The sequence below is a fragment of the Mustela erminea genome, chromosome 3, assembly GCF_009829155.1.
Source record: "Mustela erminea isolate mMusErm1 chromosome 3, mMusErm1.Pri, whole genome shotgun sequence".
Lineage (NCBI taxonomy): Eukaryota > Metazoa > Chordata > Mammalia > Carnivora > Mustelidae > Mustela > Mustela erminea.
The window spans coordinates 41187430-41213598 of NC_045616.1; the positions used below are offsets into that span (position 1 = coordinate 41187430).

At 38.3% G+C, this 26169-nt stretch overlaps 1 long non-coding RNA gene across 1 annotated transcript in view; it reads right to left on the minus strand.

Moving 5' to 3' along the window:
* Positions 1-226: 226 nt before the first annotated feature.
* LOC116586087 overlaps positions 227-26169 on the minus strand; it is a 281544-nt gene continuing 255601 nt past the window's right edge. The window contains exons 5-6 of the long non-coding RNA XR_004283883.1: positions 941-1016; positions 227-266 (exon numbers count right to left, since the gene is read on the minus strand). This is a non-coding gene — a long non-coding RNA (uncharacterized LOC116586087). The remainder of the gene's footprint in view (positions 267-940; positions 1017-26169) is intronic.

A 26169-nucleotide genomic window follows, 5' to 3' on the forward strand; every position in this document is an offset into this window, starting at 1 on the left:
GCTTTGCAATAAATGGTGCTGGAAAAACTGGATAACTGTATGCAAGAAAAGGAACCTATACATATACCTTACATTGTACACAGAAGTTAAGACAAATTGGGGGCACCTGAGTGGCTCAGTTGTTGGGCATCTGCCTTCAGCTCAGGTCATGATCCCAGGGTCTTGGGATCGAGCCCTGTATTGGGCTCCCTGCTCAGAGGGAAGCCTGACTCTCCCTCTACCACTCCTCTTATTTGTGTTCCTTCTCTCTCTGTCTCTCTCTTGCTCTGTCAAATAAATAAAATCTTAAAAAAAAAAAAGTTAAGACAAATTGGATTGTAAACCTAAAAGTAAAATGCAAAAATATAAAACTTCCAGAAGAAAACATAACAAAAAAATTGGTTTGCTTTGTCAATAAGTTTTTATATACCACACTAAAATCAGGATTTCTGACAGAAAAAATTGATAACTTGGACTTTAAAAAAAGCCACTGCTCTAAAAAAGACAATGTTAGAAGAGGAAAAGCCACATACTGGGAGAAGATATTTTCAAGGCACATCTCTGATAAAGTATGCATGTCCACAGTACACACAGTACTTACAACGCCATCAAAAATAATTTAAAGAGCCCAGTTAAAAAATAGGTAAAAGAGCTTACCAGATAACTCACAAAAGAAAATATATAGATGGCATGTATGCATTTAAAAAGGATGTTTGACATCATTCCTTAATAGGGAACTACAAATTTACACAAGAGGAGACACCACTATCCACATATTTGAATATCTAAAATCCAAAAATAGATGATACAAGTTGCTGCCAAGGATATGTGGTATCAGAAACTTTCATTCAGTACCAGCGGGAATGAAATATGATACACTTTCAACACAGTTTGGAAGTTTCTTTTCAAGCAAAATACAGTTTTACCATATGATCCAGTAATGATTCCCCTACTTACTTACCCAACTGGTTTGAAAAGTTATGTCCTGGGATGCCTGGGTGGCTCAGTTGGTTGAAAAGTTATGTCCTTACAATACCCTGCATGTGAATATACATATTTATAGCAGCTTTATTTATAGTCACACACAAAAAAAGTAGAATCAACAAAGATGTCCTTGAATAAGTGGACAGACTGTGGTACATCAATATAATGGAATACTACCCATAGATAACAAGGAATGACTTATCAATCTATGCAGAGTTGGGTCAATGTAAATGCATTTTGCTAAGTGAGGGGTATCTGGTTGCCAGTAGTTTAAGCATCTGGTTCTTTGGTTTCAGATCAGGTCATGATCTGGTGGTCATGGGATCGAGCCCCCTGCAGGCTCCACAGTGGGTATGGGGTCAGCTTCAGATTCTCTGTCTCTGTCCCTCCCCATTTCCCCCCGCTCATGCTCACTTTCTCTCAAGTAAATAAATAAAATCTAAAAGAAACAAAATTTTTTAAATGCATTTTGCTAAGTGAAGAAAAACAATGTGAAAAGGCTACTCATTATATGATCCCAATTATATATTTTGGAGAGGCAAAATTACCAAGATGGTGAGAAGATCAGTTGTAGCCAGGTGTTTGGGAATGGGACTGAATATATGAAGTACACTTGAAATTTTAGGGGACTGAAATTATTCAGTAAGTTGTGATACTTGTGAAAACATGCATTTATCAAAATGCAGAACTTGGTAGCCTAAAGAAAGAACTTTAATTGTACACTAATTTAAAAACAACAGAATTTGGGGCACAACTTCCCTCCCAAACATATATAATGACAGTCCTACAAGAGAAAAAGCATTAGACAAATTCCAATTAAAGGCCATTCTTTACATTAGTAACTCCCAAAACTGTAGAAGCCATTCACTGAGAACAAGGAAGTCTGAGAAATTATCATGGCCAGTAGGAGACTAAAGAGATATGACTGCTAAATACAGTGTGATGTCATGGATGGGATCCATCAACAGAAAAGGAAGTTAGGGAAAAACTACAGCAATCTAGATACAGTATAAAGTCTAGTTAACAGTACCATTAATATTAGTACATTAGTTATGACAAATGCCCTGTACTAATGTGAGATTTTACTAACAAGGGAAACTAGATTTGGTTTCTATTGGACCACGACAATTTTCACAAATTTTATATAAATCTAACACTATGATATAAATTTTTAAGTAATATATTTTTTAAAACCCTGAAAATTGTGTTTTTATAACTGGTTCTGAGTAACATCATCAGGGCAATTATTACAAACTGAAGATGCTTTCCAATGAACAAAGAGACATCCTCTAATTGAATACATACAAACTAGTGATCCATTCTGCCCTATCTGGAGGGTTCATTTTAGATGATTAATTAGTACAAGGATTATGAACTCCTTTTTTCTAATATTTAATATCTCCTGACTTTCCTTTGAGGATGCTGTTATGTGAAGTTCTGCCTAGGTGTTCGTTCTTTGCCTGGCAAGCAATAAATTGAGTTTTTCTTTTCCTGTTTCTTAACCTCCTGCTCCTCCTCTTCTTCCCCTACTATCCTCTTTCCCTTTTCTCCTTTCACTCCCTCCTCTTTACTATTTTTTTTTCTCCTCTGCTAGTCCCTGTCTTAGCTTCTGACATACCTTTGTTTCTTTCATTTACCAGCCATTATTTATCCTTATTATGCAATGCAACCACCACTGAAGGTACTCACAGCTCAGCACATTATGAAATATAACCATATATGTTATGCTTTGCTTTTTTTGCATTATGTTATACTTTTACTTGATCTGCTTGAAATACATAAATAAAATTAAGGTACAAAGTGAGAATGGATTTAGAGAGTGTAATACTGGGCTCAGACTCATCTCTCTGCTAATTTACTATACAAGAACTCAGATATTCTGGACCATACTTAGAAGACTTAGGCATCCATGTGTGGAAGTGTGAAAGGTGGATGCTGAGAAGTCCTATGTGTATGACATTAGATTTGCTGTGATCAAAAAAGAAGAAAGGGGCACCTGGGTGGCTCAGTGGGTTAAGCCTTTGCCTTCCGCTCAGGTCATGATCCCGGGGTCCTGGGATCAAGCCCTGCATCAGGCTCTCTGCTCAGCGGTGAGCCTGTTTCCTCCTCTCTCTTCTGCCTGCCTCTCTGCCTACTTGTGATCTCTGTCTGTCAAATAAATAAATAAAATCTTTAAAAAAAAGAAGAAAAAAGTTAAGAAATGGAATAAGTTTTAAAAATATGTAAATTACAGATTTGAAATAATGTGAAATTCATTATAGATAGTAAATAATAGTGTTCTTGCTCAAAAATATTTTCAATTTAATTTGAACTAATTTTAACCAGCTTCATTTTAATATTTTATTCCATTTTATTCTCAATCTATATGATAAATAAGGTCTTAATATCCTAATTCTTAATAACTTTTCAGCCTTTCGCTTACATCTTTGCCTGAATATGTAAGCAATATTTTTCTTTCTTTCCCTGTTTATCCCTATCCTTATTGTATTACTTTACAATTTCTGTGTGCTAGATAAATCTTTAGAGGAATTATAACTAAGCTCTTTTCTGATGTTCTAATCTAGGCAAACCATTCACTTTTCTTTTATTTTTACTTTATGGATTTACAAAAGTCTGAATTTTCTATTAATTGTATGTTTTGTTATCTCATGCCATTTCCTTCTCCTAGGTCATTAGCAGTGAAATTGCCTAAAACTAGATACCTATCTGAGTAACATTTCTCTCAGGCACTATCCATTTTAAAGCATTTTGTCTTCCAGAAGCCCTTTACCACCTAAAATTTCCTAAATTGTTTTCAGTGCTCTTGCCATGATTCCAAAGTCCTGCCCTCCTAAATTGGTCTTTTGTATGCTGTAGTGTGTTGAAAGTACTCTAAAAACACAGTCGGATCAGCCCTTGGATTTCTCCTTCTGACACTGTGTTCTGGCTTTAAAAATTGTCAGATTTATTAGGCACTCATCCTTCCTTTTGTTATGCTAGCTGTGACTATTTTTAATCAACCTTTTTTTTCATATTAAGAACTCTGTGGATGTGGCTATAATTGACACTTCTAAAATGCCCTTCTTCAAAAACTTCTTTTGATTTTAAATGGTGTCTCAGTGATTTCTTACAGCATTGTGGCCTCTGATTTCCCCTTCTCCAGTGTGGAAGTGTTGGGTTGGCCATGGTGGAGATCTGGCAGGGAAGAAATGGAGGTGAGAAATGTGGTCTAACCATGAGTGACCAGGAGTAGAATCAAGGCAAGATAGGTGTTAACTTGAATCTACTACTCAGGGTAGCATGAGCCTGACAGAGACTTGAAGCTGTGTCTTCCAGAAGGGCCAGGCAGGGAGAGCACCCATGGCAGAGCCAGAGTTTGTACAAGTGGCCAAAAACCTTTAAGGGCTGCTTTTCAGAAGTGTCTCTAGACTCTTCCACAGATGTTTCCTAGCTGGTAGTCAAAGGATCTGGTATCCATTGATTCTTTTCCATCCACAGGCATTTGAGGTGTTCCTAAATCATTCCATTTGAGTTGGACTCAGGAAAATTTTGTGATCCCACATCTTCCTGGTTACAGTAAATATTGATTACTACTGAATAATAAAGGTAAAACCTCTGTGTCCAGGGCCAGGTTTCTTCATAAGATTGAGACCCATAACTGTATCTATTACCTCGTGGGGGTGGGGGGAAGGAAAAAGGAAAAAAAATTATTTCACACCAGAAAGAGGAAAAATCTCCTGGTCCTGAATACAGACACTACACAGTGTTAAAGGTGACGAACTTCTTAATGTTGATGGCGGTAAACTTCTAAAGTGTGAAATGTGAAATACTGTGGTCCCTCCTAACCCTACACCGATGAGGAGATGGGAAGGAAATTAAAAACAAAATATACCTAAACAGATAATGTGTCCATGGGGTTCTGCCAGCCCTTGGCTTTAGGGCCTATCTCAGGACTATAGATCATAGAATAGAGCCTCTCTGTTTGGGAGCAAATTGGTTTTGGGGAGGGTCAGAACGATATTTTTGAAGTAAGCCATTCTTTATTTCTCCCATAATTCTGTTTCCAGGTTTTCTTTTCTTTTTTTTTTTTTTTTAATTTTTATTTATTTATTTGACAGACAGAGACCATAAGTAGGCAGAGAGGCAGTCAGAGAGAGGAGGAAGCAGGCTCCCCGAGCAGAGAGCCCGATTCGGGGCTCGATCCCAGGATCCTGGGATCATGACCCAAGCCGAAGGCAGAGGCTTTAACCCACTGAGCCACCCAGGCGCCCCACCAGGTTTTATTTTCTTTATGAGAATGCAGTGAGTAGGGAAAGGGTTAGGGTATAGGCAGCGAGAGATAGGATGCCCCTGACTAGATCTGAGGGATTTTCAGGTATGTAGATATTGAGATAGAACCAACAGACTTTGGGGAAATTTAGGCCAACCTATCCCAATTTCAAGGGTTGAAAGGTTTTTCTAATAATTACATTGTAACCACAGAAAGTAAAATAACCACAAAAACTGATCAGGCCTCAGAGGAAATGTTCACTATGAAGATTAACCAAACTTAGCAATATCTAACTGTAGACCACAAATGTCACAGAAACAAAGACTTGCGCACAACGTGTAAGCATTGTGTCTCGTTCCACGCCACTGACCTAACCACGAGAAAGTTTCCTGCTAAAGTCCTAATAAAAGGCCAGAAATAAAAAGCCCTTGCTGGAAACCTGGTAGGGACTCCTCTTCCTCTGTATCCTCACATGATAAACTCTATCGCTTTGCTCACTCTCCTTTGTTGGAGAGATTCATTCTTCAACTCCATGAGACAAGAACCTTGCTCTTCTGCTTTCAGTAGTTGGGTTCAAATTGCATCAGGGTGGAAAAGTCAAAAGACTGGAAGCTGGGAGTCACAGGTTGGGAGATAGAGAAATAAATTTCAAATTGGGTAGTTGGGTAGTTTCAGTAGTTGGGTTCAAATTGCATCAGGGTGGAAAAGTCAGAAGACTGGAAGTTGGGACTCACAGGTTGGGAGATAAAGAAATAAATTTCACAGATATTTATTCTATATAAATAACTGATTGTTACAAATATTAATGGATACATACACACACCTACACACACTCACTCTCCTTATTTTCACAGTAAAACAGATGAGGAATTAGCTGAGTAACTCAGGTCAAATTGACCCAAGAGAATATTTTACCATCTGGAAATGATATTTTGATTACTAAAACTTAAATGTTCCCTTCTCATTTATTAAGACAGATAGTGTTACCTTACAGATTATCCTGTTAAGTCCAAAAGACAGTATCAGAAATAACATTTTATAAGAAAGGAAGTAGGTGCTCTCTTACCAGTCTTGTCTGTATTCTTCCTTTGATCAAGTTTTGTATGATGTGTGGTTTTTCCTCTTTATTTTATTTAACAACCCATGGAAAAGTTCCTTCTCTAGCTTTTCAAAATATTATAATTTAACTATTAATTTATGAAAGCATTAAACTCTAACTTATTTGTATGCCCATGACATTTTGTAACACTTTAAAATTATATATACTTATATATATGTATATACTTATATATATGAGATCACTTAATTTCTTTGCATCTGAGCATATGGCCATTATAATTGCTTAAGTCAACTAGTATTTTTTGAGGAATCACATTGACCACAGTTCTGTGATAAGCAGAGTAATAACCTAAAAATTGTACTTTTAGCCTGAAATATTAAAATGATTTTAAAATCCCTAGAATATGGTTTGGACATTGGAAGAAACAGGTGACTATATAATCCAAGTTGGGTATATGCAGCAATTATTTACATTCTAGAATAATTTTCTTATCTCATCACAGACGCACATTTTGAGTAGTACATTCTAGACAATAATTTGTAAAAATCAAATAAAATGATTCTCCTCTGTCCTCTTCTACCCAAGTTTAGTGCTTGGAGGACAAAGATAACTTTTGAATCATCCCCCTTGAAAACTCTCATTTAAAAAATTTATTTACATTTGCTGGAAAGCTTAATTGTTTCTCATGTGGAATATTTGTAGAAAACCAGAGGCATGCTAATAGAACTCTTTTCTATGGTTATGTAGCAAAAATGAAAATTTTTTAATGTCTAAAATAAACTCAACCTTTCTTTTTAAGAAAAATGCTTACAGAGTAAATACATGTCATTAATGATTTGTGAATGTGTGCGCTTTGCAAAATGAGTTTAGCAGGGCTCTCCAGTTCTATCTATAAAGAACATACAGCAAGAGTGGTAATAAATAGAGAATTTTTTATGATTTCTGTAATTTAGAGGAAAGACAAAAAACAGTCTCTGGTTTTGTGTGCTAATTAGCACCTCTATTATACCATTAGAGCATAAGATGCTCTAATGGTAACACTGTGGGAAATTATTTAGTTTTTATCAACTAAAATGATATTTGGGTGGTGTCACTAAAAATAGAAACACTATATAGGAGCATTAGGTCTTCCTTTAGCAGCAGCTCAAAGCATGTCTGCCCAAGTGTAGCTTTCTGTGGATACCTGGACTGGAATGTGCATTTATAATCTTGTAATTCAAATTACTTAAGTGACTGAATGTTGTTCATTCAATTATTCTTAGGGAGGTGAGAAAGGGGAATGTCTAAAGGAAAGAAAGCTGAGTGGAAGAATGAAAGAGGAGTAGGAAATTTCTACTGGAGGGGAAGAAAACAATTCTCTCTCTACTCTTCTAGGTTCTTGGCTGAGACCCTGGTGTAATAAGAGATTAACAGATGAAAAACCAACAGAAGTTTAACAACTTCTATACCTCTTGCATACTAGGAAGATACCTAGGAAAAGTGAGTTACTCCCTGTAAAGGCCCAAGCCACCATCTTTCATACCATCTCCAGTGAAAGACAAAAGAAAGATGTTGAAGGAGGAGGAATCCAGTAATGGAAGGTTATCAGGCAAAGCACAGTAAACAAAGGTAAGGTTGTTATGCAGGTTTAATTCCATGACTCTCCACTTATTACAGTTTCTAGAGATTTGGTCATATTCCTTTTCTTGTTACCTGGAAAAAGACATTCTTACAAATGGAGATTCTCCTTATAAATGTAAATGAACCTTACAAAAGGGTGCCTTTCACTTTTTCTGAGCTTCTCTTATGCTGGCTGTTTCTTAAAAACAGCCCGCTGAAAAATATGCTAAAGAAGCAATAGTTATTATTATACTTATTAATTGTTATATTTTGCTTCCCTTTACTATCCTGTCTTATTAAGGAAGGAGTTGGTGACTTCTTTTTCTTTTGTTCCTCCTTAGTCCTACAGTTTTTTTGGTTTTTGTTTTTTAAATCTGGAGGTACACATTTGGGAATCAATACATAGGCAGCAGGTAAATTTTTTTGAGGATTTTATTTATTTGATTTATTTGACAGAGGAGAGAGAGAGGGTATTCCCAAGCACAAGCAGGTAGAGTGGCAGAGAGAGGGAAAAGGAGAAGCAGACGCTCCTTGCTGAGCAGGGAGCCAGATTTGGGGCTTGATCCCAGAACCCTGGGATTATGAGCTGAGCTGAAGGCAGATGCTTAACCCACTGAGCCACCCAGGTGGCCCAGTCCTACAGATTTGTAAGGAACCGAACTCTGCCACCATCAGGAATGAGCTTGGAAACAAATTCTTCCCCAGAACATCCCCAAAAGAGCTCTTCCTAAGTGACATCTTGGCTTTGGCCTTAGAACAGCCTAAGGAGAGAACCCAAGCCTGCCCACCCAGACTCCTCCCTCACCTACAGAACTGGATCAGAATTGATGAGTGTTGATGTAAGCCAGTAAATTTGCAGTAATTTGTTATGCAACAATAGTAATTTGTTATGCAACTAATAAAGATGGATATGAATGACATGTTCTTGCTCTGGTGACAGTTAAATGTATACCCTGTTTTCTCAGATGACATTTCCCAATTATTACTATCCCCCCACATTTTGTAAAGAGTTGTGAGAGTCCTTGATATTTTTTAAATACTCTCCCATTGGGGAAGTGAACTGATGTGGTATGTTCTCGACAATTGTAGTAAACACTGGTTGTTTTTAAAATGCTCATGATAAGCTTAGAGTCTGGAAAATTGCTCTTTAACTTGATGGGGTATTTTTTATCCTTTTCGATAAGATACTAATTTGCATCCTTTTGAAACGCTTCAATTCAAATTATAAATGCTCATTATACTTCTTCATTGTAAGCATGATCAAGACTTATGCATGCCTATCTTTAGCACCTCTTGAAATGGCTACAGTCCTTTGAACAAACTAAGTACTGGAGAAAACAAGGACTGTATTTCCCTGCATCTTGTTTTCAAAGATGGATGCACTCTTCAATAGCAAATGCCAAACAAGCTGAACAGTTTCAAGGGCTCTGTTGATTAAAAAACATTATCGGATAGTACTTTGTGAAGCAGGCCCTCCTAAATGTGGATGCAATGTTATTTGAATGAGAACCATCTCCTAGTTAAGATTAACAAAGAACTGGCATAATAAAAACAAATCTTATTATAAAAGAAAAGTGTGTGTGTGTGTGTGTGTGTGTGTGTGTGTGTGTGTTTACTTTGAGGACCAGATACATTCATCACAATAACAAAAATGACCTAGAAATGTCAAGGACAACATTTCTTAGGCACTGAGTACTCTAGAAAATGATTGCTGGGAACAACTTTTTTTTTAGTGAATTTTTTCATTGTTTTAAATTTAGTTGTTCTGTCTCTTGTGTTATCTCCCCACTATTTTAATTTCTATAGTTGTTAAAATGACATGTCTAGCTTATTGATTCAGTTTGTATAGATTTATAAAGCATAGATTTACAGATAAAATCTATAAATATTATAGTTTAAAGATACTCAAGTTTTTAAAAAAATTAAGATAGAAGGGTAAGGATCTGGATATTGAGTTCATATATGGTTGCGGTGCTGCCTTTTAAATCAGTTAAACATAAAACAAATCAATGAAATCATTATCCCATTATATATATGTGTGTGTGTGTGTGTGTGTGTGTGTGTGCATGTATATATATATGTGTGTGTGTGTGTATAAAAATATGTGTGTGTACTTTTTCAGATTTGTTAGTTTTATTGTTAAGGGGGTTTGCCTTTCTTCAGTATTTAGGAAATAACTGAAATTTGCTTGGAAGAAAGAGAAAAATATATTTGTAAACATTAATCAATTTAATTTTTCATTTTCTTATATTAAAGAGACTTTGTAATATATATTTATGCCCATTTTAAGGATAAAAACAGTAAAGCTTATTTAGACTATGAAAGTTGGGAAGTTTCAGCAAGGGGATCTCTCATGTCCTACCACTCATGATCAATCACAGACCCAACAGAAAGAGACAGAGTTGATTTCCCATAGACTTGGCCTTGCACATATATACTCATGATGTGGGAAACAAAGGCAGAAGAGAAATTTTTACATTTCCTTACTACTTACAGCCCACTGACAAGTCCTTGAAACAGGCAGTGACACTCCTCTAGGGACTCAACTGCCTCCACTATTAATACTTTGCTAAGGGCAAAAAGCAATCTTAGTCTGACCCCCATATAAAAATTCCTTTTGGAATTTCCCTTATCTCTAAACCCCCCAAGATAAGTGTTGGGAATCATCCCCCAAGTATACAGTCCACTTATATACATCTAAAGGGTTTCATCACTAAGAACTTAGGAGAGAGTAATAAGTGACCTTTTCCAAACAGTAGCTAGTCTCTTCAAGGTCCTGGAAACCTTGCTTCCAAAAATTCCTTCGAGATTTATGCTAAGCATAACCCTCTCCCATATCAAGGTCCACTCCTCAGTACCCCAGTGCAGCTCTTTCTGCCACGGGTCCTGTCCCTGTTCTTCAATAAAACCACCTTTTTGCAACAATACATCGCAAGAATAATTTTTTGTTGTCATCTATGAACCCTAAATTTCTTTCCCACATCACTATTATACTACTTCAGTGGAAGAAGAAATGCTTTTTTCATCCCCTCTGGGCAAGAGCTCAGCCAGTGAAAAGCTACCACATTCCTAACTCTCAGTTTATTCTAATGGAATTTTAGTTCTTAATATCCCTCCCAGGTTACCCCTTCTCTCCTTAAAAAGCATACAGTCTTCTTTGTTCCCCAGAGTTGCCTACAGTTTTGCCGCAACTGTGTCATTACTGACAAACATGAATGACCTATCTCTAGTCATGAGGAAATGTCAATGAAACCTCAAATTGTGAGACAGTCTACACAACTAGCCTATACTCTTAAAAAATATCAAAGTTAAAAACAAAGAAAGGTTGAAGAAATATTCTATATTAAAGAAGAATAAGTTACAATGATAAATTTGCATTTTAGAATCCACAAAATGGAGGCTGCCTCCGTTGCTCACCCACATCCCAAATCCAAACTTGTACACCTGCACATATGGGAAACACCTGTCAAGGAATCCTAACATATACTCATCACAATCTTCCAGTTGTTTCAGGATTTTCTTTTCCTTCGATGCTGGCAGTTCTTGGTCACATTGCTTCAAAGAATGAAGAGGCAGACCAGATGAAGAGGAATGGGCAGCAGAGCAAAATTTATTGAGTATAGTAAAGTGATAGTACAAAGCACTCAAAAAGGGAAGGAACCTGAGAGGGTTGTCACTGGAGTTTCTAAGTCTAGGGGTTTTTATGAGATTGGTGGCAGGCTGTTTTAATCTGATTAACCCTCCAAGTGCCTGTCACCTAATCGGGTTTTTGCCGATGTACTTACTCTACTTATCAGGTAGTTGTTTTCATGGGAAAGGGTGGAGGGCTTCTCTCAGGGTGGTGTAAATTACAGGATGGGGTCTTTTTCCTTTTAAGGATAGTTTCTTCTTTGGGGCAGGGGAGGATGGCTTGCCCCTACCTGCCTTTCTTCTGACTATCCTCCATTACAATTCAGCTTTAGCTAGATTACCTTGCCCTAGAAAATAGGACCTCTGATGCAACCATGTCCTGTCTCTGCATTGCCTTTTCTAATGCTCTGTAAAATTCACTCATGCCCCAAATTCCTTAAGAACAGTATCATTGCTTGTGAGGCACTGTACTCCCCCAATCCATTGACTGTTTTCCCTTGAATAAAAGATATCAAACTTTCTGAGGCTAACTCTTATATGAACGTGAGTGTACCTACAGAGATCTTTTGGCTCAGTTCTTCTTTAGCCACTCTCTGGGATCTCGTAAGCTTCTCCTGGACTGAGCTCCATTTCTTTTGTTCTCTGAGCTCTTCAAGTTGTTGTTTGTTTGTTTGTTTGTTTTCCATAATTCTTCTGTGTGGAAAACTCTGGAGTCTGAGAGACTCTAGATTTCCACAGGGTGGATATTGGGACAGGAGAGATTCCAGACTTTCATGGTGAGATTTAAAGGTTTCAAGAGTTGTGTGAAAGCAGCCAGAAATACCAAATCTGATGAAATTAGGGAAGATTATTTCAAGAGAAAATTATAGCTATGCCTCAGTCTAAGAAACAACACGATAGTTGTGAGGGGACCCACAACTCACAACTGCCTCAAGGTCAGTCCAGAGCATAAACTGCTAGGGGTCTTGGGGAAATAATTTAAGACAAGAAAATTGGATAGTTTTTGACTAAGGAATATCAAAATCTAAGTAGGCTTAAATCAGAATATCAACAGCCATTAGGGTGTTTGCCGCTATAAAGAAATCTTCTCATGAAAGGATTAAGAGATCTGTGGCTATGGGAATCTCAGAAGCCAAAGCCACAAAATCGGTGGGCACGAGTCAGGCTCTTAAATACTATTAGAGTGCTCATTGTCTAACTTTAAGACTTCCGTGTCAGATAAATTGGTCACAGAACAAAATAAATTGACACTAGGTCACCCACTAACATCAAGAACATTTCTGATTAACAGGTATATGGTAAAAAAACACAAAATCATCAACTCTGTGCATATCCCTATCAGGTGTTATTTCTGCTTCAGAGACAGACAGCCATGAGCATGCTATGAAGGCACACACACCTTGTGTCTTTCCACAATGTCAGCTTAATTCAATCAAAAAGCAAAGTTAAATCACAACTATAAAGCAGGCTCAGGGTTCCAAATTTAATGACCATTCTCCATGTGAATAATCTTGGTTTCTTACATGGCACACAAAGCAGGACAGCAGGCAAACCGCGCAACAAACAAGATAACAGAAGGGTGCCGGAAGTGAATGAACCAAAAGCAATGTTAGTCTGTGGGCATGAAGTTGAGATAAGGCCTTGGTCTGGTCCAGGTCAGCTCTTGGCACTTGCTGCTTCTGATCTTCAAGCGGTGAAGGATCTCAGTTCTATTCGGTGATAGGGCAGAGCGTTCGGTGGTGTTTGCCTTTATTAAGTGGTCAGACATAGAGAGGTCAGATCTGAAGAGTTGACAGTTTGCTGCCAAAATCCTTGCCTTTTCAAAGGGATTTAGTTGGCTTTGTGTCTCTGCAGACCTCCTCTAGTTCTGCAAGTTATTAGTTCTGAGGTGTCAGCTGACATTGGACCAAGCAATATTTCCTAGCTGCAGTACCTTAACTGCTTGTGTCATTGCTTTACATAGGCTCCTGCTTGACATGAGAGACTCCATTTTTCTCTCTACAGAGACCCAATGCTTAGCTGAAAAATGGAGTCCTCAAGTTTCAGAGGACCTACTTATTTTGTATCTGAGAACTGTAGTTCCAGAAGCTGCAGATATCTACAAAAATGGCAAAATCTTACAAAGACAAGCTAGAATTTCAATGGCCATTATGGGCAATGTTCCAATTACATAAGGTCATTCATTTAGGAAGTATACTTGAAAGCATTGGTTCTCAAATCAACAAACAGAGTGGGATATTGATTTTAACTGGTATGTAGAAGGCTCCAAAAGTCTTCAAGATTCCAAAATAGACTCACTGAAAGATTCCTTGTAAAAAGACTAATGAAAAATTAAAGACACAAGAGGGGCAAAAAAAAAAAAAAGAAGAAGAAGAAGAAGAAAGACTGTTACACTAACATGACTCCTACTACTACCCTCCAACTTTCTTTACTTGACTACTTATTCTATTAATCTTCCATCTGAATTGACTCCCACTCTGAAGACACATTGACATGGTAAGTAAAATCTGCTAAGTTAGTGCCCTTAAGAGTTGTAATAGCTCCAAGCCCAGAACCTAAAACACCTGGGCTTCTCCCATTTTACTTTCCCAGGGGTCCATCAACAAAACACTCTCCCAGAAATCAGTGTCTCATTCTCAATCAAGTAGGATATTAGAAAAAGATTGTCTTCAAAGGTTTTGTCAACTCTTTCCACACTAACTTGAATGCCCCTCTATCAATCCTTGAAGGAGGGCCTCCTTAAACGGCTCCCTTCATAGAGTTGAAGAGGTTACAAAAGGGCAGGGGGACTGTCTAGTAAAATACTATCAGTTATTCCCTTACACACCAGAAGGCAAAGTAAAATTAAAGTTAATGGAAACCATTGCCAATGTTCTGGTAGATCTCAGGGCTACAATTTCTACTTTAAACGCCATTCACTCCTGATCCTACAGATGGGATCCTGGGAAAACTGGCAGAAGCCATCAAAGGGTCAGAATGTTCACCAGAGTCAGCTCTTCCGAATCTCTGTAGTGCCCAGTCAAGAAAGGAAGGTAAAACGAAATGCTGTCCTTTGATTTCCACATTCAGACTCTTGTGAATTTCCTTTTCGAGTAGCCATTGTTGTTGATCTTTTTTCTCCCAGTGACAGCTATTTCCTTCATGTTTGTCTCCTTTTGTGTCCTGAGTACTTGGCTTGGTTTTCTGCCTGCCTGGGGCATGCAGGTGGTCAGGTTTTTGTCTTTTCAAGTGGCTAAACTCTCAGGTAAGGGGCCCCCAAAACATGGCCAGACAGAAATAAGGGTTGCACTCCAACAACTTCTAGGTTGTGCTGCCTAGGCTCCTACCAACTGCTGCCAGCTCTCTTGGGAGTTGTCTAAGTCTTTTCTTGGGCTATCTTTGGGAGTAGCTTTGGATCTTAGGAGGAGAGTACCTTTTGTACCTCTTTGGGGATGTTTCTTTCATCCGTGGGGTTATTCAATACTGTTACAAATATTGGTTTGTACTTCCTAAACCTGATGAGATAATTGAAAGGATTTTTAAAGTATCTCTATGGTCAAAAGTTGGCCCAATTGGAAGTTGATATTCAGAGGCTAATAGGTATGTTTTGTTTTAGGCTTTCTCCCCTAAGGTAAATGAAATGACACACCTAAAGGGAAAGAAAAACATTCCAACGATAAGGAACTCTAAATCAGGAACTTAAGAGTATTTTGATTTCCATGTTAGTGGAAGATCTTCTCCCTGATCTAAAGAAGAAAACTTGGGATTAAATGGGTGGGTCAGCTCTTTGAGGTCATTCAGACTATAACCTGATTCTTTGAGGAATTAAAAACAACTGTCCTTTTCTTACAAATTGAGTCGTTGCAAGAACAGGAAAAGTCCAACTATCTTTTATCTATCCCCAAACCTTCCCTTTCATCTCAAAAGACTTGCAAGTATTGTAAAATTCTAGATTTAGGAACCAATGGCCATCTTGCAGGAACTTAAATTCTTCTCCTAGGCCTTTGAGGTGTAAATGTTCTCCTCTAACTTGTCTAAGAACTCTTATCTAGGCCATGTCTTTGAAATACAGACTTCAGGGAGGTAAAGCTTAACCAAGGAGAAAAAAAAAATGTTATTTGGAAACTAAGAGAATAAAAAAAAAAATCTTTAAAGTCTTTTACACAAATATTAGTAAAAATTGAAGCTATCTGAACAGATAACCTTAACTTACACCATCTTCCAGAAGCACAATTTGGCTCCACTTATTCTTTTTTTTTTTTTTTTTAAGATTTTGTTTATTTATTTGTCAGAGAGAGAGAGAGAGAGTGTACACTGGCAGACAGAGTGGCAGGCAGAGGCAGAGGGAGAAGCAGGCTCCCTGCCGAGCAAGGAGCCAGATGTGGAACTCGATCCCAGGACGCTGGGATCATGACCTGAGCCAAAGGCAGGCGCTTAACCAACTGAGCCACCCAGGCGTCCCTCCACCTATTCTTTTTATAAACTAGTGCATTTTATTTTGTCCTACCATCTTGGGTAAACTTTTAAAACAAAAACTTCTAAGATTTCTGTATATGTCTCTTTGTGCATGTTTATGTATGTCTATGGTATATGCTGGATAGTTACTTGGTGCCAGCAGCCCCTAAATGCCCCTGTTATCTTGAGAGTGTAGAGATCTAGTCCTCCATCTATATTCCCATCAAGCACAGTTTGGAGAAGGTGTTGTTCAGCATTCAAGGTCTGAGGTTCTGGGGGTGGTCAACCTAGCACATCTCCCTTTTGATGGAGATCTCCCTTGATCTCCTTGGAAACACTGGTCACAGGAGCAGGGGAAGGGCCAAGGATAGTCGCTAGATTCAGTTGCTACGCTATAAAAAACATGCTGAACATAGGTCCCACAAGTAGATGCTTTGTGCAGTCAACCACTCCTGGACTCTCTGTACGTAAGTTCCCCCCATAAACCTATGTCTCAGTTGCTGTCTCTGGGTCTTTGCTTTGACCTTCCTGGACCATCACTCACCCTTAGAGTCTGCTGGGGTGTGGCATCACAGTAAGTATGTTACAGATGTATAATATTTTTCTACCTCTGAATGGCATTGCCAAAATGAATTTTTAAAGAGCTTTATTTAATTGGCTTAAAAAATTAAACATTTATAATCTTGGAACATGAAAAAATAAAATGAAATTAAGATGTTAAAAAAATTAAACATTTATATAAATCAAATATGCTCTCAGAAATACAGTAACTCAAAGGTTTTTCAAGTTCATATGGCCTAGTATAACCTTGGATAAATAAAAGCTAGTAAAAGTTTATTTTTCTAATTAATATGGCAGTGTCTTTAAAGTTATCACCATTAAAGGTAATAATTTTATTCTATCTAGGTTTACAAAAAGTCAAATAGGTTGTTATCTCTGTTACAGAATTTGTCAGCAAGAAATGTAACTTAAGATGATGGTTAGCTGTTTAATGTCTTATGAAATTTTCATGAGTAATGTAAACAATTAAGAATGAGTAGATTAAATAGATCTAAGACAAAAGTTTATAAATGAACATTTCAATAATAATTAAATTTTATGGTATGTCCCCATAAAAAGATTCCAAAATCTATTTTGTTAACTTGAAACCTTAAAGTTATACTGACATGGGGCACCTGGGTGGCTCAGTGGGTTAAAGCCTCTGCCTTCGGTTCAGGTCATGATCCCAGGGTCCTGGGATCGAGCCCCACAATGGGCTCTCTGCTCAGTGGGGAGCCTGCTTCCCTTCCTCTCTCTCTGCTTGCCTCTCTGCCTGCTAGTGATCTCTGTCAAATAAATAAATAAAATATTAAAAAAAAAGCTATACTGACATAAATTAAATGATAGATATTTATTGAGTATCCATGATGTGGAAAAGAATGAACAAAGAAATGCAGAAAATTTAATCTCCTTACAACCTGCAACCTACTGACAAATGTTTGAGGCAGGGAGAGTGACCTTTCTCAAGGAGTTCAACTGCCTCAGTGCTAATACTTTGGTAAAGGCAAAAAGCTACCTTAGCTTGACATTAGCCCAACCTCCAGGCCCCTCTAAGTGTTACAGGATTTCTTCTTCTTGGGTGCCCATGGTGCTTAGTAATGCCGCTCTAAAGAATGAAGAGGTAGATCAGACAAAGAGTGTTAGGCAGCAAGGCAAAGTTTACTGAGTGATACTAAAGTGATAATACAAAGCTCCCAAAGAGGAAAGAGGACCTGAGAGGGTTGCCACCAGAGTTTCTAAGTCTAGGGATTAAGCTGATTAACCCTCCAAGTGCCTGTCATCCAGTCAGGTTTTTGTCCTCCATCTGTCACGTGAGGAAGGGTATAGGACCCCAAAAAGTACTCCTGACCACTGAGTTTCAAAGTTTCAAAACCTTATTGCATATTACACAGCCCAAGAGGATTCCATTTGACATCTGGTCCTGTGCAGATGGAGACCTCAAAATCAGGAAGAGAAGTAGCTAACATCAGGATGGACTGTTCCTTGCAACATGTCAAATGAAGAATATTTCTTTCTCTTCCTTCTTTTCTATCTGACCATCTTTTTCTTAATTCTTACACGATGAAGGTCTTTTGTGATTCTTTTGTCCACTTATGGCTTTGACCTGTCCCAGAAAGCTAGTGTTAGATTTGCTAAGATGCTGATGATCCTACAGGTCTTCCTATCTGCTAGAAACTTCTGATTTCCGGTAACTCAGTTCCTCTGGATCAAGCTCACTAGATAAACACTTCCACAGAAGTGGAGATAGTTACATGGAGTATATAAAGAAGACACTTGACTTAAGAAAACAACTCCTTCAAAGAGACCTTTTTCTTGATTTCTTTGGTTTGTTGGCTTAGTTCACAGGGACCATGACTTTGGAATGTCCTCCAAGTGTTGGGTATTATTCTGCTTATAGTCATTCTAAGTCTCCCGAATGTTTTCTCTCAAAAGTTTTAACCACATGTTTGCAACCACTGGTGACCAGACAAATGATCTTTGTTTAGAGGCCAAAAATGGGATGAAAGAATAGCAACTAAAGAACCAAGACCACTATACTAACCTATAGACTCTAGGCAGAGATCCAACCTGACTCCTACATTAACAAGAAGCAGGAGCACAGAATGGCACTTAATACCTCACTTCTCAGTATAACAGAGTATTGCTCAAAAGGGGATAATTGATAAAGTTAAAGCAATGAGCAGGTGCTTGTTCTGAATAATCACTTAAAGATTGCTTTCCACTATGCCTATACCAGTCTTTCTTTAGCAATACATAGAAGTTCTTGCAGTTCCAAGTCCCTACCAACAAAAAATATTTTTTCAAATGTCTGCCAATCAAAATATATGTCTATTATTTGGAAGGCAAAATGGGTAAAATGAACTAAAGGCAAACCATGAAATACCACTCAATGGTTGAAGGAAATGGCTTAGAGATATAGAAACCAACATTGGTATATATCCATAGCATGGTAATTATTGAAAAAAGTGAGACCCATATTGAGGTCTATGACACAATACTATTTTAGCAAATTAAAAGCAGGCATAGTCATGCCAAGTCATAATAGTATTCACATAATGCATTACAATAGCTGCCTATGTGAGGGAAGAATAGGAGATTGGTATGAAGAAATAGATTAAAATATTCCTCCATATAAAATGCTAAATCTTACACAGTAAATGCAGGAATTTTTGTTTTTTTACTCTATTTAGACCAAGTCCTTTCCTGGAAAAAGGCAATTTTAGCTTTTCAAAATGATTCCTGCCCCCCAAGTTTCCTTCCCTCTACCCACAGATTAATACATTACTTAATGATATTTTGAATTTAAAAAAAAAGTTTTATATTATGTTCCAGGCACTATTTTTTTACTATGAGAATATTGACTCAGTTAATACTTATCACAACAACTTGAGATAGGTGTTTTCATTATCCCCATTGTATAGATGAGGAAATCTCATCACAGAGAGACTGAGGAACTTGCTTGATGTCCTGGCATTGTTGTTCACCAGTGGTGCTTGCGTAGAAGCCTAAGCAGTCTGTCTACAGAAATTGCACATTGACCACTATGACCACCTGCTCTTCATGAGTCATATTTCTGAGCCATATAAAAAGCTATTCCATAATGATTGTTATTCTCTAAGAACCAGGATTTAGCACCCCTCATCAAAAGTCATTTAGTACAGTTAAGCACTATTCTCATGGTGTGGTCAAAACCCTGAGTTTTATAGAATATAGTTACGAGTTTTATAGAATATACTTACAACAGGGGGGAGGAGTCAAGATGGCGGAGAAGTAGCAGGCTGAGACTACTTCAGCTACCAGGAGATCAGCTAGATAGCTTATCTAAAGATTGCAAACACCTGCAAATCCATCAGCAGATCGAAGAGAAGAAGAACAGCAATTCTGGAAACAGAAAAACAACCACTTTCTAAAAGGTAGGACTGGCGGAGAAGTGAATCCAAAGTGACAGAAAGATAGAACCCGGGGGGAGGGGCCGGCTCCCGGCAAGCGGCGGAGCAACGGAGCACAAACTCAGGACTTTTAAAAGTCTGTTCCACTGAGGGACATTGCTCAGAGGCTAAACCGGGGCGAAGCCCACGCGGGGTCAGCGTGGCCTCAGGTCCCGCAGAGTCACAGAAGGATCGGGGGTGTCTGAGTGTCGCAGAGCTTGCGGGTATTGGAAGGGGAAAGCCGTTTACAGAGACGGAGCCAACAGTAAGCTCAAAGCTCGGTGTTACCTTGAACCGGTCGCAGGCTCGGTGAGCTCGGAGAGCGGCCGGAGGTCAGGCAGACGGGAGTAACTGGGCGCTGTTCTCTGAGGGCGCACTGAGGAGTGGGGCCCTGGGCTCTCGGCTCCTCCGGGCCGGAGACCAGGAGGCCGCCATTTGTATTCCCGTCCTCCGGAACTCTACAGAAAGCGCTCAGGGAACAAAAGTTCCTGAAAGAAAACCTGAGCGGATTACTCAGCCCGGCACCTGGTAAGGGCGGTGCAATTCCGCCTGGGGCAAAGACACTTGAGAATCACTACGCCAGGCCCCTCCCCCAGAAGATCAACAAAAAATCCAGCCGAGACCAAGTTCACCTACCAAGGAGTACGGTTTCAATTCCAAGGAGAGCAGCAGAATTCCAGAGGAGGAGAAAGCAAAGCACGGAATTCATGGCTTTTTCCCTGTGATTTTTTTTAGTCTTGCAGTTAATTAATTTTTTTCTTTTTCATTTTTTGTTTTTTTTCTCGCCTTCTGGTAAAATTATTTTTTTAACTTTTACCTTTTTCTTTTTTAACGTTTTATAACTAGTTTATCTAATATATACATTTTTTCTTTTTTATATTTTTCTTTATTTGTTTTCTTTTTTTTTAATTCTTTTCTTTTCTTTTTTTTTTCTTTTTTCTTTTTTTATTCTTTCTTCCTTTTTGAACCTCTTTTTATCCCCTTTCTCCCCCCCCTCATGATTTGGGATCTCTTCTAATTTGGTTAAAGCATATTTTCCTGGGGTTGTTGCCACCCTTTTAGTATTTTACTTGCTCCTTCATATACTCTTATCTGGACAAAATGACAAGGCGGAAAAATTCACCACAAAAAAAAGAACAAGAGGCAGAACCGAAGGCTAGGGACCTAATCAATACAGACATTGGTAATATGTCAGATCTAGAGTTCAGAATGACAATTCTCAAGGTTCTAGCCAGGCTCGAAAAAGGCATGGAAGATATTAGAGAAACCCTCTCGGGAGATATAAAAGCCCTTTCTGGAGAAATAAAAGAACTAAAATCAAACCAAGTTGAAATCAAAAAAGCTATTAATGAGGTGCAATCAAAAATGGAGGCTCTCACTGCTAGGATAAATGAGGCAGAAGAAAGAATTAGTGATATAGAAGACCAAATGACAGAGAATAAAGAAGCTGAGCAAAAGAGGGACAAACAGCTACTGGACCACGAGGGGAGAATTCGAGAGATAAGTGACACCATAAGACGAAACAATATTAGAATAATTGGGATTCCAGAAGAAGAAGAAAGAGAAAGGGGAGCAGAAGGTATACTGGAGAGAATTATTGGGGAGAATTTCCCCAATATGGCAAAGGGAATGAGCATCAAAATTCAGGAGGTTCAGAGATGCCCCTCAAAATAAATAAGAATAGGCCCACACCCCATCACCTAATAGTAAAATTTACAAGTCTCAGTGACAAAGAGAAAATCCTGAAAGCAGCCCGGGAAAAGAAGTCTGTAATATACAATGGTAAAAATATTAGATTGGCAGCTGACTTATCCACAGAGACCTGGCAGGCCAGAAAGAGCTGGCATGATATTTTCACAGCACTAAACAAGAAAAACATGCAGCCAAGAATACTATATCCAGCTAGGCTATCATTGAAAATAGAAGGAGAGATTAAAAGCTTCCAGGACAAACAAAAACTGAAAGAATTTGCAAACACCAAACCAGCTCTACAGGAAATATTGAAAGGGGTCCTTTAAGCAAGAGAGAGCCTACAAGTGGTAGATCAGAAAGGAACAGAGACCATATACAGTAACAGTCACCTTACAGGCAATACAATGGCACTAAATTCATATCTCTCAATAGTTACCCTGAATGTTAATGGGCTAAATGCCCCTGTCAAAAGACACAGGATATCAGAATGGATAAAAAAAACAAAACCCATCTATATGTTGCCTCCAAGAAACTCATTTTAAGCCCGAAGACACCTCCAGATTTAAAGTGAGGGGGTGGAAAAGAATTTACCATGCTAATGGACATCAGAGGAAAGCAGGAGTGGCAATCCTTATATCAGATCAATTAGATTTTAAGCCAAAGACTATAATAAGAGATGAGGAAGGACACTATATCATACTCAAAGGGTCTGTCCAACAAGAAGATTTAACAATTTTAAATATCTATGCCCCCAATGTGGGAGCAGCCAACTATATAAACCAATTAATAACAAAATCAAAGAAACACATAAACAATAATATAATAATAGTAGGGGACTTTAACACTCCCCTCACTGAAATGCACAGATCATCCAAGCAAAAGATCAGCAAGGAAATAAAGGCCTTAAATGACACACTGGACCAGATGGACATCACAGATATATTCAGAACATTTCATCCCAAAGCAACAGAATACACAATCTTCTCTAGTGCACATGGAACATTCTCCAGAATAGATCACATCCTCGGTCCTAAATCAGGTCTCAACCGGTATCAAAAGATTGAGATCATTCCCTGCATATTTTCAGACCATAATGGTCTCAAGCTAGAACTCAACCACAAAAGGAAGTTTGGAAAGAACCCAAATACATGGAGACTAAACAGCATCCTTCTAAAGAATGAATGGGTCAACCGGGAAATTAAAGAAGAATTGAAAAAAATCATGGAAACAAATGATAATGAAAATACAACAGTTCAAAATCTGTGGGACACAACAAAGGCAGTCCTGACAGGAAAATATATAGCGGTACAAGCCTTTCTCAAGAAACAAGAAAGGTCTCAGGGTCACAACCTAACCCTACACCTAAAGGAGCTGGAGAAAGAACAAGAAAGAAACCCTAAGCCCAGCAGGAGAAGAGAAATCATAAAGATCAGAGCAGTAATCAATGACATAGAAACCAAAAAAAACAATAGAACAAATCAACGAAACTAGGAGCTGGTTCTTTGAAAGAATTAATAAAATTGATAAACCCCTGGCCCGACTTATCAAAAAGAAAAGAGAAAGGGCCCAAATAAATAAAATCATTAATGAAAGAGGAGAGATCACAACTAACACCAAAGAAATACAAACTATTATAAGAACATACTATGAGCAACTCTACGCCAACAAATTTGACAATCTGGAAGAAATGGATGCATTCCTAGAAACATATAAACTACCACAACTGAACCAGGAAGAAATAGAAAGCCTGAACAGACCCATAACTAGTAAGGAGATTGAAACAGTCATTAAAAATCTCCAAACAAACAAAAGCCCAGCGCCAGAGGGCTTCCCGGGGGAATTCTACCAAACATTTAAAGAAGAACTAATTCCTATTCTCCTGAAACTGTTCCAAAAAATAGAAATGGAAGGAAAACGTCCAAACTCATTATATGAGGCCAGCATCACCTTGATCCCAAAACCAGACAAAGATCCCATCAAAAAAGAGAGCTATAGACCAATATCCTTGATGAACACAGATGCGAAAATACTCACCAAAATACTAGCCAATAGGATTCAACAGTACATTAAAAGGATTATTCACCACGACCAAGTGGGATTTATTCCAGGGCTGCAAGGTTGGTTCAACATCCGCAAATCAGTCAATGTGATACAACACATCAATAAAAGAAAGAACAAGAACCATATGATACTCTCAATAGATGCTGACAAAGCATTTGACAAAGTACAGCATCCCTTCCTGATCAAAACTCTTCAAAGTGTAGGGATAGAGGGCACATACCTCAATATCATCAAAGCCATCTATGAAAAACCCACCGCAAATATCATTCTCAATGGAGAAAAACTGAAAGCTTTTCCGCTAAGGTCAGGAACACGGCAGGGATGTCCATTACCACCACTGCTCTTCAACATAGTACTAGAGGTCCTAGCGTCAGCAATCAGACAACAAAAGGAAATTAAAGGCATCCAAATCGGCAAAGAAGAAGTCAAATTATCACTCTTCGCAGATGATATGATACTATATGTAGAAAACCCAAAAGACTCCACACCAAAACTGCTAGAACTTGTACAGGAATTCAGTAAAGTGTCAGGATATAAAATCAATGCACAGAAATCAGTTGCATTTCTCTACACCAACAACCAGACAGAAGAAAGAGAAATTAAGGAGTCAATCCCATTTACAATTGCACCCAAAACCATAAGATACCTAGGAATAAACCTAACCAAAGAAGCACAGAATCTATACTCAGAATTCTATAAAGTACTCATGAAAGAAATTGAGGAAGACACAAAGAAATGGAAAAATGTTCCATGCTCCTGGATTGGAAGAATAAATATTGTGAAAATGTCTATGCTACCTAAAGCAATCTACACATTTAATGCAATTCCTATCAAAGTACCATCCATCTTTTTCAAAGAAATGGAACAAATAATTCTAAAATTTATATGGAACCAGAAAAGACCTCGAATAGCCAAAGGGATATTGAAAAAGAAAGCCAACGTTGGTGGCATCACAATTCCGGACTTCAAGCTCTATTACAAAGCTGTCATCATCAAGACAGCATGGTACTGGCACAAAAACAGACACATAGATCAATGGAACAGAATAGAGAGCCCAGAAATAGACCCTCAACTCTACGGTCAACTAATCTTCGACAAAGCAGGAAAGAATGTCCAATGGAAAAAAGACAGCCTCTTCAATAAATGGTGCTGGGAAAACTGGACAGCCACATGTAGAAAAATGAAATTGGACCATTTCCTTACACCAAACACAAAAATAGACTCAAAATGGATGAAGGACCTCAATGTGAGAAAGGAATCCATCAAAATCCTTGAGGAGAACACAGGCAGCAACCTCTTTGACCTCAGCCGCAGCAACATCTTCCTAGGAACAACGCCAAAGGCAAGGGAAGCAAGGGCAAAAATGAACTATTGGGATTTCATCAAGATCAAAAGCTTTTGCACAGCAAAGGAAACAGTTAACAAAATCAAAAGACAACTGACAGAATGGGAGAAGATATTTGCAAACGACATATCAGATAAAGGACTAGTGTCCAGAATCTATAAAGAACTTAGCAAACTCAATACCCAAAGAACTAATAATCCAATCAAGAAATGGGCAGAGGACATGAACAGACATTTCTGCAAAGAAGACATCCAGATGGCCAACAGACACATGAAAAAGTGCTCCATATCTCTCGGCATCAGGGAAATACAAATCAAAACCACAATGAGATATCACCTCACACCAGTCAGAATGGCTAAAATAAACAAGTCAGGAAATGATATGGTGGCGAGGATGCGGAGAAAGGGGAACTCTCCTACACTGTTGGTGGGAATGCAAGCTGGTGCTGCCACTCTGGAAAACAGCATGGAGGTTCCTCAAAATGTTGAAAATAGAACTGCCCTATGACCCAGCAATTGCACTACTGGGTATTTACCCTAAAGATACAAACGTAGTGATCCAAAGGGGCACATGCACCCGAATGTTTATAGCAGCAATGTCCACAATAGCCAAACTCTGGAAAGAACCTAGATGTCCATCAACAGATGAATGGATCAAGAAGATGTGGTATATATACACAATGGAATACTATGCAGCCATCAAAAGAAATGAAATCTTGCCATTTGCGACAACATGGATGGAACTAGAGCGTATCATGCTTAGCGAAATAAGTCAAGGAGAGAAAGACAACTATCATATGATCTCCCTGATATGAGGAAGTGGTGATGCAACATGGGGGCTTAAGTGGGTAGGAGAAGAATCAATGAAACACGATGGGATTTGGAGGGAGACAAACCATAAGTGACTCTTAATCTCACAAAACAAACTGAGGGTTGCTGGGGGTAGGGGGTTTGGGAGAAGGGGGTGGGATTATGAACATTGGGGAAGGTATGTGCTTTGGTGAATGCTGTGAAGTGTGTAAACCTGGTGATTCACAGACCTGTACCCCTGGGGATAAAAGTATATGTTTATAAAAAATAAAAAATTTTTAAAAAAAAGAATATAGTTACAACAGGCTTGAAGACTCAACTCAAGAGACCTATGTCAGTTTGAATATAAAATCCTTATT